Source organism: Strix uralensis, chromosome 19, assembly GCF_047716275.1.
Source record: "Strix uralensis isolate ZFMK-TIS-50842 chromosome 19, bStrUra1, whole genome shotgun sequence".
Taxonomy (NCBI): domain Eukaryota; kingdom Metazoa; phylum Chordata; class Aves; order Strigiformes; family Strigidae; genus Strix; species Strix uralensis.
The window spans coordinates 15534043-15548653 of NC_133990.1; the positions used below are offsets into that span (position 1 = coordinate 15534043).

The following is a 14611-nucleotide window of genomic DNA, read 5'->3' on the forward strand; positions in this document are numbered from 1 at the left end:
GATGCCCCAGTTACAGAATCCCAGAATCATCTGGGTTGGAAAAGCCCTTGAAGCTCCTCCAGTCCAACCATGAACCTCACACTGACCGTTCCCAACTCCACCAGATCCCTCAGCGCTGGGTCAACCCGACTCTTCAACCCCTCCAGGGATGGGGACTCCCCCCCTGCCCTGGGCAGCCCATTCCAACGCCCAACAACCCCTTCTGCAAAGAAATCCTTCCTAAGAGCCAGTCTGACCCTGCCCTGGCGCAGCTTGAGGCCATTCCCTCTGGTCCTGGCGCTGGTTCCTTGGCTCAAGAGACTCCTCCTCCCTCTCTGCACCCTCCTTTCAGGGAGTTGCAGAGGGCCAGGAGGTCTCCCCTCAGCCTCCTCTTCTCCAGACTAAACCCCCCCAGTTCCCTCAGCCGCTCCCCATCAGACCTGTGCTCCAGACCCTGCACCAGCTCCGTTGCCCTTCTCTGGACACGCTCGAGTCATTCAATGGCCTTTTTGGAGTGAGGGGCCCAAAACTGAACCCACTCATCAAGGGGCGGCCTCACCAGTGCTGAGCACAGGGGTCAGATCCCTTCCCTGTCCCTGCTGGCCACACTCACCATGCGAGGTGTCCTCAGGCCCAGCCCTGCCCTCAGCACCCACGTTTCCAGGTCACGCTCATGAACGAGCAGCTTTTTAGGAAGACTGTCAAACTGTGTCTAAGTGCCAGACGCTTTTGGCTAAAACCAGATCCAAAGATGTCACGTTTATAGCCCCAGATCTGCTCCCTCCCCAGCCTCCTCCCTTACTGCCTCCACACCCTGGTCTCAGCACACTCGCTTTTGGGTATGTACCTCTACAGGCATCCTGGGGGGTTAAAAACTGCTGGTAGCCCCAGAAGTTTGAAGAAATGGGGCACAGAGACACATCCTTGGGGTGGCCTATTTGGGTGCCCACCGTCACAGAGGATGCCCTCATAAGGGATTTAATTCTGGTCTCAAAATGCCCTCAGCAGCGGGTCAGTCACCCACCAAGCAAACCCCGGGAGCTCCAGCCAGCACAAGGATGTTCCTAATCCCGAATGACCTTCCCCCTCTCCTGCCCTCAAAAAGCCCTTCTCCACCTCTCTGCAGCCACACCCAAAGGGAAACCAGCCCCTGAGCGCAGCTTTGCCAGCGCCACCCCCGCGCCCAGCCTTTGCAGGGATGTCCCGCTGCACTCAGTCCGGGCAGCTTTTTGGGGGGGCAGGAGGGAAAGGGGACATCCCACCGCCTGCTTTAAACCTGACACAGGCAGCACCCCCACTCCCACCCATCTTCTCCCCCACCCCAGGGGAGTCAGCACCCTCTCCAGCCATTTTGGGTGGGTGGGAAGGAGCAAGAGATAAAAGCCACTAGTGAAGCGGAGCACAGAGGGGGGGTGCCGGGGGGGGTCGACCGTCGCGGGGGGGGGGGGGGGGGGGAGTCCCAGCTAAGGAGGGGGGGGGGTCGGCCGGAGGAGGGGTGCCGCGGAACGCCGCTGCCATCCAGTGGCCACGGGCCGGGGCTTCGGGCAGCCCCCACCTCGCCGGGAAGTGGCTATCATTCCCCCCCGGCCGACTTTTTTCCATACTACACACCAATATGTTATTTTTTGATTTTTCTTCCCCCCCTCCTATACCCCACTTCAGCTGCCTGCTGATGGAGCAGCCCTGCCCTGTTTAACTCTGCTCTCCGGGAAGCGGGTCACTCCACAGCCTTCTCCAAACCTTCTTCCCAACTTTTTCAGCTCAGAAGGGACAGAAGGGATCAAGGACAACATGTGGCATTGGCAGTGGGGACGAGCACCGACACAGCGCAGGAGGTTTGCGCTGATTCCTTTTCCTCTCCTAATAATTCCCCGCCTTCCAGTTTGTTCCCGGTGGCAAGTAGGAGGCAATCTCAGAGGAGTTCAGGCTCCTTCTGAAGCTCCAGGCCCTCCGCGTGTCCCTGCGGGTGGGATTTGCTTCTCCGCAGGAGAGCCAGCCTGGCCCCGGGCTCCTGGGGCACAGCCACAAGGACCCCCCCGAGCCCCAGCTGACACGCACAGGAGGGGCCGCGGAGCAGAAGAGGGTCAGGAGAGCTCCTGAGATGTTCTCCAGCACAGAGGCTGCCCGGGCTGCGGGCCCAGTCTCCAGCCCCTTCCCAGAATCAATGCCCTTCATCACCTGAAGCTGGCAGCGGCAGGAAAAGCTCTTTGCTCACTGATTTTTTTTTTGGAAAGCGAGCAACCATTTGGTAGCTGAACCAGACAGCGCCCAAGGCTGTGGGAAGGAGATATCAAGAGGAAAGGAACACAGGGAGCATTTGTCCCCCCCGTCAAAGCACCAATAAGCATCAGAAACACGAGCTCGCCGTTCAGACTTGCTCTCAGCCTCAGGTTTTTTGAGCAGAGATTCACCTCAGAAATCCACTGGATACAAAAATACATCAGTTCTGCCTCTCCCTTGCGTTGGCCACTTTTGTGGTTTGCAAACACACCGTGCTCATCACAGCCACCTCCTCTCCTACTGTCCAAAACACCCAAAAATGGACTTAATTCACTAAGACCCCGCAGATAACTCTCCCCCGTCAGCAATCATCACCTCCCCTTCGCCACTCTCCTCCCAGTCCGTTCCACACCGAAGCGTGTGGCAGACGGGGACCTTCCCCCGCCCCGGCCCGGCCCTGACACCCCCATAGAGACACGGCTGCGGGGGGGCCCCACCCGCGGAAAGGGGAGGGGGGGGGCAGAATTTGGGGCTCTTTACGCGCAAGAAGGGAGCAAAATTTGGCTCTTCCCAGACCTTGAACAGAGATGCTCCCCCCAGCTGCCCGCGCCGCGGTCCCCGGCAGGGCGGGGGGTGTGGTAAGAAGGCAGCTGCCCGGCGCTGCCTGCCCTCGCCCGCCCCCTGCCGGCCCTGCCTGCTGCTGCCTGGCCCCTGCCCGACTCTGCCCGGCGCTGCCGGCAGGTGTCAGCGCGCACCCAGGAGCGCGCCCGTCCGAGCCTCCCGAGCCCCGCTGAGCCCCAGCATCTCACACACACCCCCCACACCCCCCCCCGCCCTAGTCCCAGCAACTCCCTGAGCCCCAGCATCCCCCGGAGCCCCCAACATCCCGCCCCCGCCAGATTCCAACACCTGTCCTGTCCCCCAGCAACCCCCTGCCCGGGTCCCCGCATCCCCCTGAGCCTCAGCATCCTGCTGCCCAGGTCCCAACATCCCCTTGAGCCCCAGCATTCCCTTGCCTGGGTCCCAACATCCCCCCTGACCCCCAGTATCATCTGAGCCCCAGCATCCCCCTGCCAGGGTGCCAGCATCCCCTCCCAGCCCCAGGTCCCAGCATCCACTTGCCCAAGCTCCAGCATCCTCCCCTGGCCCCAGGTCACCCTGAGCCCCAGCATCCCCCTGCCCGGGGGGGACACCCCATTCCCAGGAGCACAGAGCACTCCCAGCATGTACCCCCACTCAAGAGGCTGAGCATGGCGGGGGCAGCCCCAGGAAAGTGCCCAGCCAAGGTGGAGATGCACGCAGGGCAAGTGGCTGAGGAAGGTCAATTAGTCCCCAAAAGTTTTTGGTAATTTGCCTGGGGGTTGCCCTGGGCCCAGACCTCACCTGCCCCCCAGCAGCACAGGGCTTCCCTGGAGTGGGACTGGACACTGCACAGCAGGGCCTGCGCAGGGGACAGATTCTGCTGTGGTGGCCATGGGTGAGAAAGTTAAAAAAAGCTTCTGCCATCTGCAACTAAAGGCAAGGATCTCCACAGCTGGATTAGTGTCCCCTTCCTGCAGGCTCCAGGAAGGAGCAGGGTTCCAGAACAGGACTGTCCTGGCTGGGCGAGCCTGCCTGGCCATGCAGCCACCACAAGCAGCCTGGCAGGAGGGCTGGGATCTGCAGCAGCCCCCAGCAAGGTCCCCAGGGCAAGCAAGGCTCCGTTACTACACGTACAGAGAGCAACCAGACAGCCAAGGCATCCATCCACAGGGCATCTCAGAAAAAGCTGAAGATGGGCAAAATAAAACCCAACTTCAAGTACCAGCCTGACCCCTTATCCCAGTATTTGGTGCAGAGCCAAGCAGGCCTGAGTGGTGCTGTGCTGGTTCAGGGTGGAAAGCCTCCGCCTCGCCTCAAGAGCTCAGCACTCAAGGAGCTGCACCATCTTACACCTCCCCACTGTGTTTCAGAGGACAGGAAGCCAAGAGACTCTTGCTGCAAAGGGATGAAGTCAAATACTTGGTACATTCAGATGCTCCTCAAGGAAAAAACACAATCCCATGGGTCTGGGAAGGGACCGAGCTGTAACAGCACCAGTCAGGCACTGACAAGGGAAGGAAATTAAAACATCCCAGCTTTGTTTAAAGAGTTGCAAGTTTGCAGTGCAGAAGAACAGAAATGAAGCGAGCTGCAGCCACGTGGCTCTTCAGGTTTGCATTTGCCATCCCCATCCACCTCGAGGAGCACCCAGAGCTGTCTGTGGAGGGGGCACACACCACACACTCCTGCATCTGCATTCAGCAGAAGGGAAGAACAGCAGCTTTACAGCTCTTCTTGGTTTCCCTTTAACCATACTGGCACAGTCCACTGCTCAGCTGCTGCAGAACACGTCCACAGCCGTACTGCTCCCAAACGGACACCAACATAAACCTCACATTCCTGCCAGCCTGCATCAGACTTCTTGGACTGACTGAGCACCAGAAGAACAGATGAGCTCTAACCAAAAACAGCAACGTACTTTAAAAGAACAAGTCTTTCCCAGCGGCAGTTTTCCCTTTGTTCACCACATTTCTCAGCCTCGTTCTCCCAGAGGAAGTTCACTACAAAACACACACATATGAGAAACCAGTCTGGGCAGGACGAACCACAGCACCTCCCCAAGTGAGAGTCAGTTCTGCTCTGTGCCCCAAAACCAAGCTGGGCCCCCCCAGTTCAGAGCAAAGGGCCCCCACAGCTGCAGGCTCAGAGCCTGTGCAGGGAATGGGGACTGAAGGGGAATGTCCTCACCAAAACCCACAGGGACCACAGAAGCCAGATGTCACCAGCAGGCCAGGCCCAGAGGAAAGCCCAGACAGGACCATCCCATTTATCTCCAGACAAGAGACAGCACCAAGGGCTGGTGAGGGCAAACTCCATCTTCCCCAGCGCAGGAATCGCCAGCTCATTCTCCACCCAAGCAGAAATCCCCACGTTTAATCCTCATTCTCTCAGGCCACACACATCCACGGCTGCTCCTGCAAAGCCCCTCGGGCACATCACCCTGCATCACACCCCCGAGATGTCAACACTGCTACCAGTCCCCTCAAAATCCAAAGCCCCAGCATCATTTTCTAGCAGCCCCCCACCTTCCAAAGGATTTTCCATTGCCGGGAGGCTTACAGAAGCCTTTCAGCTCATCCCCTGCATCCACCCCAGCACCGGGAGCCCCACGGTACCCTCGAGACAAGCCACACATTGTTCCCCGTCAGCCTAACGAGCAGCAGGCTCCCCCACACAGCCACCACCGCTTGCTTCAACATGCTTTAAAGTGCAGAAAGCCAGCGGGGTTCCCCCTCGCCAGGGAAAGAAAGAAAAACCTGCTCGGGACCTGCCTTGCTTTAACTCCTTTGTCCATTACTCAGCAATATAACTCCAGGAAAAAAAACTCTTATTAGGGATTTCGGGCTCAAATGGCACTAAAAAGTTAGTGCTTTGATTAAAACAGGAGGGGAAAGCCACTTCAGCTTTCAGAAACAAGCCTATCTACTCTCCTATTCCCCCTCCTGGAGCAGCAGGTCACTAGATTCAGTATTTTTTTTTTCTCTCTCTCTCCGCATTTTTTTCCTCAAGTGGGGGAAAATATGATTTTCTAAGCAGCCAGTCCCACAGGAAGGCTTTTTTTTTTAAAAAAAGGAAGAAAAGTACATAGTCTTGACTCACCTAAGACCAGCAGGATTTCTCCTACACGTGTGCGTAGATTCCTTCCTCCTTGTCCAGAGCCACGATGCTCAGAGTAAGTAGCCCAGAAAAAGAGAGGGGGCTCTGTAGCACTGGGCTGTAACTGCTGCTTTTCCACATCTGTAAACTGGGAGATTTCATGTAGCAAAGCCAGTTCCACCAGGTTAGTAAAAACCACAGCACGAGCAGAATAACGCCAGAAGTAGTAATCCACCAGGTTTTCAGAGAAGCAGGTGTCTGCAGCCTTCCAGCCGTGACATTCCCAGCTACAGACGGAAGGGAGCATCCAAAACCCACACCAGTCCGCGAGGGCTTATCACTCCAGAGATCCCAGAAGAGAAAAACCATCCGTTGGCTTGGTGGAAGGGGAGAAGTCCGAAGCCTGCACATGGTCAGAGTCTTGTCTCCTTGCTTCTGGGTGCAGGGACAGTCCAACAGCTCTCGTGGCTGACAGCATCTGCCCCTTTCACTAATGACAAGCTACCAAATCCTGTAGAGAAACAAGTGTTGGGATGATGGAACAGCCCTCGGCCACGACAGCACGGCCTGAGCTGCACCTTGTAGTCCAGGTCTGCTGTCAGCTGCAGGAGCATCTGAGCACACCCCACGTAGCACAGCTGCAAGATATTCCCAAGCTCAGCATTAAGCAGCAAGGACGTGCAGAGATGAAGGATCACAAAGCAGGATTTTTCTCACTGCTGCTGAGCAGAGGCACTGGCCGTGCTGGTGGGCACGTCCCCGGGGAGCCGGCAGCACTGGCCAGTTCCTTGCTTAGATGTCACTGTCCCAGTTGTTTGACCAGTACTGGTCACACTGGTTTGACATGGCAGGACTACAGTTAAATCCATCCACAGAAAAGAGACAATGGTTTCTGCACAGGGCAGCACGTCTCCTCCACGCAGCAGCAACCGCAGCCAACAAGGCTCACAAAAAGGCAACGATGCGCTCCAACAGCAGCACACCAGCTGCAAGGGTGTGCAGCACCATCACCTCGCAGGGCCAAGGACCCCACAGCGGGGCAAGAAGCTGAATTCCCCCTCCTGCAACAGCTTCCTCACAAAACCAGCACCTGCAGCAGAGCTCAGCTGCGCTGAGCCCTTCCAAAGGTCTGGTCAGAGCTGAAAGAGTCTGCTGAAGGGATGGCCGAGCACAGACCCCCCCGCTGTCCCTTACCTTTGGTGACAACCTCAGCAGAGGGCCCAGGACAGAACCAGCATCTTCCTCCCTGCACCCCTCTTCAAAAGCAAACCCAGAGAAACCCCCGACCTGCTGTCGGAGTCAGCGGTGACCGGCTCTGCCTAGAAAGCAGCGGGCACGCAGGATGGCCGACACTTGTTTGGAGGGATTTTGATTTATTGCTCGTCTGCCAGGTCCGCACACACACCATCACGTGTGCACGCACACACAATTTTATTAGAGATACATTAGTACGCGCACTACCCTGCTTCGTTAGGGCGCTGCTGCTCTCCAGCACAAAGTCCGTATTTGTTTCCCTGCAGGGGTGGAAATAAAGGGGGTTTTGTATTTTCTTCCTCTTCTCTTTGCAGGCTGGAGTGAGTTTATTTGACACTCCAGCACTCTTTGTGAGCTGAGTGCCCGAGGATAAATGCTACCCTTAAGAGTTACTTGGCGTTAGACAGAGGGACCCTCTTCAGAGGAGAATGGGGGCTTGTTGGGATGGGGTGGGAGGGGGCGCAGGGAGGGGGCCTCTGAAGAGCGCCTATGCAGCCCTCATAGAAGGGTCTCTGTCCTGGGCTCACAATAGAGCCAATTCTTAAAGATACCAGGAGCTGAAAGGAAGGAAGGAACTTTCCTCCTTTTAAAAAGGATTTTCAGGAACAATTGAAGAAGCTATAAAAAGGGGATCATTATTTCCCATCCAGTCTGCTGGGCTGGGAAGCCCTCCCTCCCCCTCCCGAGCCCTCGGCTGGGAAGATTTGACATCTACCGTTCGGATTAAGAGGCAAGATGATGGTCACCGTCCAGCTTCCCTTCGCCGAGGGAGCTGCCCAGACCCTGCGTGCAGGAGATGTCCTCCTCCCTCCCAGACAGGTACCAGTCGCACAAGCCACTTTCTCCTCCCCAGTCCCAGCTGCTCTGCTGTCCCCAGGTCCTCCTGCCTCAGAAGCAACAAGCTGCAGGGAAGGGAATCTCCCAGGAACGATGTTTGACTCAAGCATCCACTGATGGAGCAGGATGCCACCGTCCTGCCAGTGATACAGGAGCAACCATGCGTCCCCCCCGCCCCGTGCCCCCAGAGGTGGAAGCCTGCACCATGCAGAGAGGATGGCACTTCCATGGCCAACACACAGCCTGCCCACCACGCACCCGGCCGGAGAGACCTGCCAGCCATCTCGAGGGGAGCAGCTCCTCCTCCCTCACCGCGATGGAGAGTTTTCTGCAGACACACTCGGTCTTACACAGCTCTGAAAGAGGAGCTAAAGCCACAGCAGTTTGGGTGGTGAGCTCCAGCTTCGCACCACCACAGATCCCAGCCACTTCCCGAGTGAGACAGCAGCTCTTGCTACCCTCATGTCACGACCAAGTCCCCTCCAAAGCACAGCCAAGCAGGACACTCACGTACACGCACCCCAAGAGCTGCGTTGCAGCATTCCTGGCATCTCGCACAGCGGCGACCACAGCCCAGTCACTGACCTTTTCCCACCCCCAAACTCATCCCATTGTCACCCCAGAGGTGTGCAAGCATCTCACCAGCCTCCCTCGTTTCCTCCTCACCTCCAACGTGCTGAGGAGATGCTGGAACCACACGTGCAAGACCAAGTCCCTGGCAGAGCTCTAGCTGGCCACGCACAAGCCCTCCCCAGCAGACAAGGGAACCTGTTCCCTGTAGCCTTGGAGATGTGGAGAAGTTCCCATCAGCTTTAATTCCTAGATTTTACTTCCAATATCTTTACTTCAGAGACGGGCATTTGGCCATCCAGCTACCGAACAAGTCCGACTGCCTCTTGGTGTCACTGGCACGCCAGGTCCCAGACGCTGGCAGCAGGTTCCTGTCCCTCCGACAGCGGTACAGCCTACCTGGAGACCTGCCAGTCCTAGTGCTGAGCTTATCTGCAGAGAACAAAGATGGGCAGAGCAGAATGCCACCTGACAAAGAAACACCACGATCACCCAACCTACAAATCCTAAAGGGACCTTCTCTGCACCTTCTGGCTGCCAGCATGAGCCCACACACCAGAAGTGTGTTTTCTCACACCAACTTAGGAAAACATTTCCAGAATTCAGAAGCCACTCCTGAAACACGCTGGCCTGGAAGTGCAGTTTACAGGAGCTGAAGCGAGTTCAAATGACAGCAGAGAAGCCCCCATCCATCCCGGGCTGGAGAGGACGTGCCCCTGAGGTCCCAAAGCACCCTGCCTCTCTCTGACCCAGTGCAGGACACGTTCAAGCAGTCCAGGGGAGCACTTCAAAGCCAGTCTAAAGCTCCCGTACAGTACCATGCAAAAACCTTTGGGCCCTTGTGACCAATTCATGGTGCTCAAGGTTGTCTTAGGCTGAGCTTTACTTAGGACAGAGCCATTGCTGTTTGTTTCCTCCTTTGCGAGACCACAGAAGGTTTTGCTGCAGCCAGACCAGACAGATGACAGCTCTGATCCCCTCCCAGGGAGAAAAGACTAAAACCCCAGAGGAAGAAGCTTTAAGAAGAGTCTGACTCGATAACATTTGCTCCCGATATAAAACCCATTCTGGGCTTTTTCTTTTTTTCCCCTGCAGGAAAGCTGCATAACCGCCCAGGGATCAAACATATTTATTTAAAGGCTTAGGTTTTAGCCCTCAAAAAATATCTGTGGCTTGGCAGAAAGAGCCAGCCAATTGAAGAAAAAAATGTTACCTTCTTAGGGCATGGGTGCAGCACAACCTTGGGGCCAAGGCCTTCACACCTCATCAGCTCTGTTTAGGAGAAGACAGTTACCGATGAACTAGAAGCGAGAACAACCTCCCTAAGCACACTCATTCCAGTTTTTCTCTCCGGTGCTGGTCCAGTAAAGTGCTGCCTGCAATTCAGATGCTGCCACAGGGGGGAAAAACCCAAAAATAAGAAAGGGAGAAACCTTGAAGCTCTGAAACCAGGCTGCAGAGCAGGACACGAAGCCACTGAACACGGGCTCTGTCTCCAGGGACTAATAAAGCAACGCACTGTAAACCCTAATCCTGTGTTAAGAGCTTTCATCAAAAAGGAACTGTATTTATTAGGGAGTTATAGGAGGTAATAAAAGTGTTTTCATGCAGTGTTTATACTAACATGGGGGACTTTATGCTAGCATTTGCCCCTTCATTTTTGTTTTAAATACATCTTTCTGATGAAATAAGCCATTCTGAACAAGGCCACCCTTTGTAACACAGTTATAACTTTCTGGCCGGCCTCGGTAGCTGGCAAAACACTCTGCTTTTCTTGCCCTCTCTTTTGTTGCTTTGCTTTTCTGTTCAAAGTTCAAACAAACAAAAAACCCCCCAGCAAGCTGCATTGTGCTCCTGGCATTATCCCCCCATTGTCTGGGGCTCAGAGAGCCAGAGGGAGAGGGAGCGGGTGTGGCTCAAAACATTTGATCTCCTAAAATTTAAGGCACTCTGATCATTTCTTACACAGAAGAACTCCCAGATACAAGAGCTTGAGTCCAAGACAGTCTAGATCTGAGCCAGTTGCTACTAAAAAACACCCATCACCAAGGAGAAGTGATGCTACTATATCAGATATATTTAAAACCCAGCACAAGAGGAACGCACACCCAAATCCAGCCCGCAGCAGAGCTGGGTTGGAGCCCAGGGCTCCCAGATTTCACAGCTGTGTTCTGCTGCAGACAAACATTTGCTTAGGAAAGAGTCAGGTCCCAACCCCAGGTCACAACCTCCCCTAAATCCTCTCTGCTCTGCACCCCGTAACATGCTGAGCCCTGAGTCAGGCCAGCGTAGATGAGATGGCACCTGAGTCTGGTTTAGAGACTACTGAAACCCCTGTAATACGTAGTTTAATTTACACCCGGTCCTCAAACCGTTCATGATGTCCACTGCAAGTGACAGTGTGACCACCAGTTTTCCCAGTCTGTTTTAGGGCATCCCTCCTCTTCCAGCCCAGAAGGGGCAAATCCACCTTCTCCAGGTCACAGCTCCAGCACGGCCGCGGCAGAGGACTCGGTCAGGGCCCCTTTGCCAGGAGAAGCAGCCCCAGCTCAGTGCCCCTGAACTGGGCCCTGACAAAGTCCAAGAGCTGTGGGGTTGGGCCCATTTGGGTCATTTCCCCCATGGCTCTTACAGCCCCGTCACTGCAAGGGGGAGGATCCATCCTGGACATCGCTGACACTGATTTACCGGCTCAGCAGGGACACACGCTCTGCTCCCAGCCTGTTGGGCAGGAAAGGAGAAGCAGCTGCAGCACCAGCATCTCCAGCCACTGGAATCGAACCTGCCAGAGCGCAGCACCCGAGCCCTGCAGAGAAACCCACCCGGGACTCCCACCCACCGCAGCCATCTCACCCCACCGGCTTCGGGCTTCCCCACACTCCGCAGCCACGCACGAGGCTTCTGCCACGCGACCGGACTCGCCCAGCGCAGCCCGGGAGCCACCACGAAGGGAACGCTCCTGACCCTAAGAGAGAGTTCACCTCCCCTTGCCAACGCAAGGAATGGATTGTATTTCCCTTGACACACATTGCGCTTGCAAAGAGCCTTCATGCTTCAGTTAGGGACCCCTCTTCCCATCAGAAGACTTGATGTCCCCACTGTCAGAGGGCTGCAGGGAGCGACCCCGCTGCCATTCAACAGCACCCCAAAAAAGGTTATCACCGACACATCAAACTAAGCTTGAGGGGTGCCACATCTCAGACTACCTCTTGTTTGAGACACCTGAACATGGAAAGCAACTGGTAAACGAGCAGCAGTACGGAAGGAGCAAGTCCAAGCAGTTCTGGCTCTTTTTGCAGCAAAGCCTTCAAGAAAGGAGAGCACAAAAATATTGCAACACCCTTCTGCCCCATCCCTGTCAGGGGGCTCAGGTTGACCACTCCTGTTGGATCCCACACCTGTAGGAAGGATTGAGGGGAACTGGGGACACCTGGGAAGATTTTTCCACCCATCCCTAATTTTACAGGGAAACGAGAAAGCTGATGTCCTGAAAACATCACCTGCCTGACAGCAGAGAAGAAAGGCATCCTTGCGTACCCTGCTCCAGCCTCCAAGCCGGAATCTCCCCTTCACAAGGCCAGGCAAACCAAGATGCAGCTTCTTCCCAGGGCCTGAGTCACTGCACACCAACCCTCTCCCCCTGCTTTCATCCCACCAGCTGTGCCCGTGATTATAAAAAGATGTCTCAATTAGCAAGAGAGCTGAGCAATTCCTCCAGTCTCAAAACCCTTCAGAGGAAACGCATTCCAAGCCAGCAAAGAGCAACACTAACAATGTCTGGGCAATAAAAGCTTCTCTTGTTTATATCAAAGTAACCTCAAACATCCTTTCCCCAAACAAGCATCCCTTGCCCTCCGTACGGATCAGCGGGCTCGCACACTGGAAGGGCTGGTGTTCTCCTCAACACGCTGGGTCCCTCGGAGCAGACAGCACTAATTTCTGTGTGTGTTATTGGTTGCAGGTCTAGACTGGTGTGGTCTTTTTGTTGTAGCGAGCAAAAGAAGGGAGTCATTCATATTTTTCCAGAATTCACACAAAAGTGCTCTTGTGCATCACAGATACCTTGCATCACCAACCCCGATCAAGTGTTCCTCGCTCCCGGACTCACACCAGACAGCACCGAAGGGCTGGGGAGACCCCTCGGGCCCCCAGCAGAGGAGGGGAGGGGGGTGCAGGGGGGCTGCCAGCTCCCCAGGGCCACAGCTCGCCCAAGCACCTGCCCGGGGCACACGGAGCCTCTCCAATAAGGTTCGCCCATGGCAGGAGAAGGGAAAAGTCGCATCGTCGTGTCCCCCCCCCCGGAAAAAAAACCTAAAGAAAATATCACCCACACGGTTTTTCTTAGAGAGAAGACGCCTTCCTTCCCTCTCCCCGCTAGCCGAGACTGGGCACTCGCCCTCCCCCCCGTGCTCGCCCCCCAGACGGAGCATCCCCGGCCGGAGCCCCTCGCCCCCGGGGCGGCGGGGGGGGGGGGGGGGCGGCGGGGACCCGGTGGGACACAAAGGCGGATGGTACGGGAACCGAGGGGGGGGTGCCGGCACAAGGCGGGGGGGGGGGGGGGGGGGGGAAACACCCGCAGCCCCCCCAGCCCCGCGGGGCTCAGCTCCCCCCATCCCCCGTGCCGGGACCCCCGGGGCGCACCCACAACACACCCCCCGGCCCCCCGGGGGTCCGCCCCGAGTAACGGGCCCGGGAAGGGCCGCGGCAGGAGCAAGTGCACGGCGGCCGTGCTGCGGCTGGGTTGGGGGGCCCGACCCCCCCTCCCTGTACCCCTTTTCTCACCCGCGGACCGAGCACGGCACTTACCTCCGACGGGCCGCACCGCTGCCGCTCCCCCCCCTCCTCCACGGGGAACGGCATCATCCTCCTCATCCTCCTCCATATCCACATCCCCCTCCGGGGCTCCGGGAGCCCCCCCCCGCCGCCGAGAGAAGCGGGTACAGGTGCCCGGAGACCAGGACCGGCACCACCGGGGCCAAGGATGCTCCGACTGCGGCGACCGGGCCATTCTCCCCTTATATAGCCCGGCGGGCGGGCGGCGCGGCTTCACGGGACTTGTAGTTCCTCCCCCCCGGGCCGGGAGCCGCCTCCCTCCGTCCTTCCGTCCCTCCCTCCGTCTGTCCCGCCCGGCCCGCCGCGGGGAGGGGACGGCGCAGGCGGTGGGGGAGGCCCCGGGGGCGGTGGCAGGGTGGGTGGGGGGGTTTGCTCCTCACCGAGAGCCCGCTGTTCCCCGGGGAGACGGGGAGAAGAGCTGGTGGTTGGTTTTGCCTGGAAAAGCCCCGCAAATTCACGGGACTCCAGCAGTCACATCCCTCGGCGGCGCAGCCCGCACCCAACCGGCTGAGCGCAGAATCCGTCCCGTAAACCCCCGGGTAAATGAGTAACCCCTCCAGATCCTTCACACGAAGAGCGATTACTTCAATTGTCCCATGTATTGGTTATTGTTTAGTTTAATTATTGTCCCAATTATTAATTTAACTTAATTATTAACCCATCTGCGGAATGAATGAGCAATTAACTGCGCTGTTGACTTAGGGGCTAATTTAAGGCCCATTCCTGCAATTCAGTCCAGGCAAAGTCACCCGTGCGGCCGGGGCCTTGTCCCACACGTTTCCCCACGTGCCTTTGACTCCCTTTGCCCAGGGAAATGCCCTGAAGGGGACACCAGGGTGACAGCGGCCGGGCCAGCGTCCCTGTGCCCGGTGCCCTCCCCAGGCACAGCCCCTCTGCCAGAGGGACGGCTGAATTTTGGGCAGGGGAGAGGGTGGAGGGTGCGGATGGTGCCGGCCAGGGGGGATGATCCTGCACACCCCAAGTCCGGCTTCGCCACCGGGCTCCATCGCCTGCGCGGGGACAAGGACCTGGATCCGGCGTCTTCCCGGGTCGGGATTTATCCTCACGCGCTCAGGAGAGGTGCCGAAGTGAAACCTCAGAAGTTTTCTAGGACAAGTGAGCAATGGGGGCTGGGGAGAAAGAGGGAGAACGAAGGGGAAGGGAGAAAAAACCCTCCTGGCAGGTTTTCAGGGCCCAAAGCCGGAGTGGAAATGCTTCCCTTCCCTTAATTGCTTCGAGA

At 57.0% G+C, this 14611-nt stretch overlaps 1 long non-coding RNA gene across 1 annotated transcript in view; it reads right to left on the reverse strand.

The window, feature by feature from the left end:
• LOC141952127 (uncharacterized) overlaps positions 1-13512 on the reverse strand; it is a 58672-nt gene extending 45160 nt beyond the window's left edge. The window contains exons 1-2 of the long non-coding RNA XR_012631554.1: positions 13345-13512; positions 5881-6388 (exon numbers count right to left, since the gene is read on the reverse strand). This is a non-coding gene — a long non-coding RNA (uncharacterized LOC141952127). The remainder of the gene's footprint in view (positions 1-5880; positions 6389-13344) is intronic.
• Positions 13513-14611: the final 1099 nt, after the last annotated feature.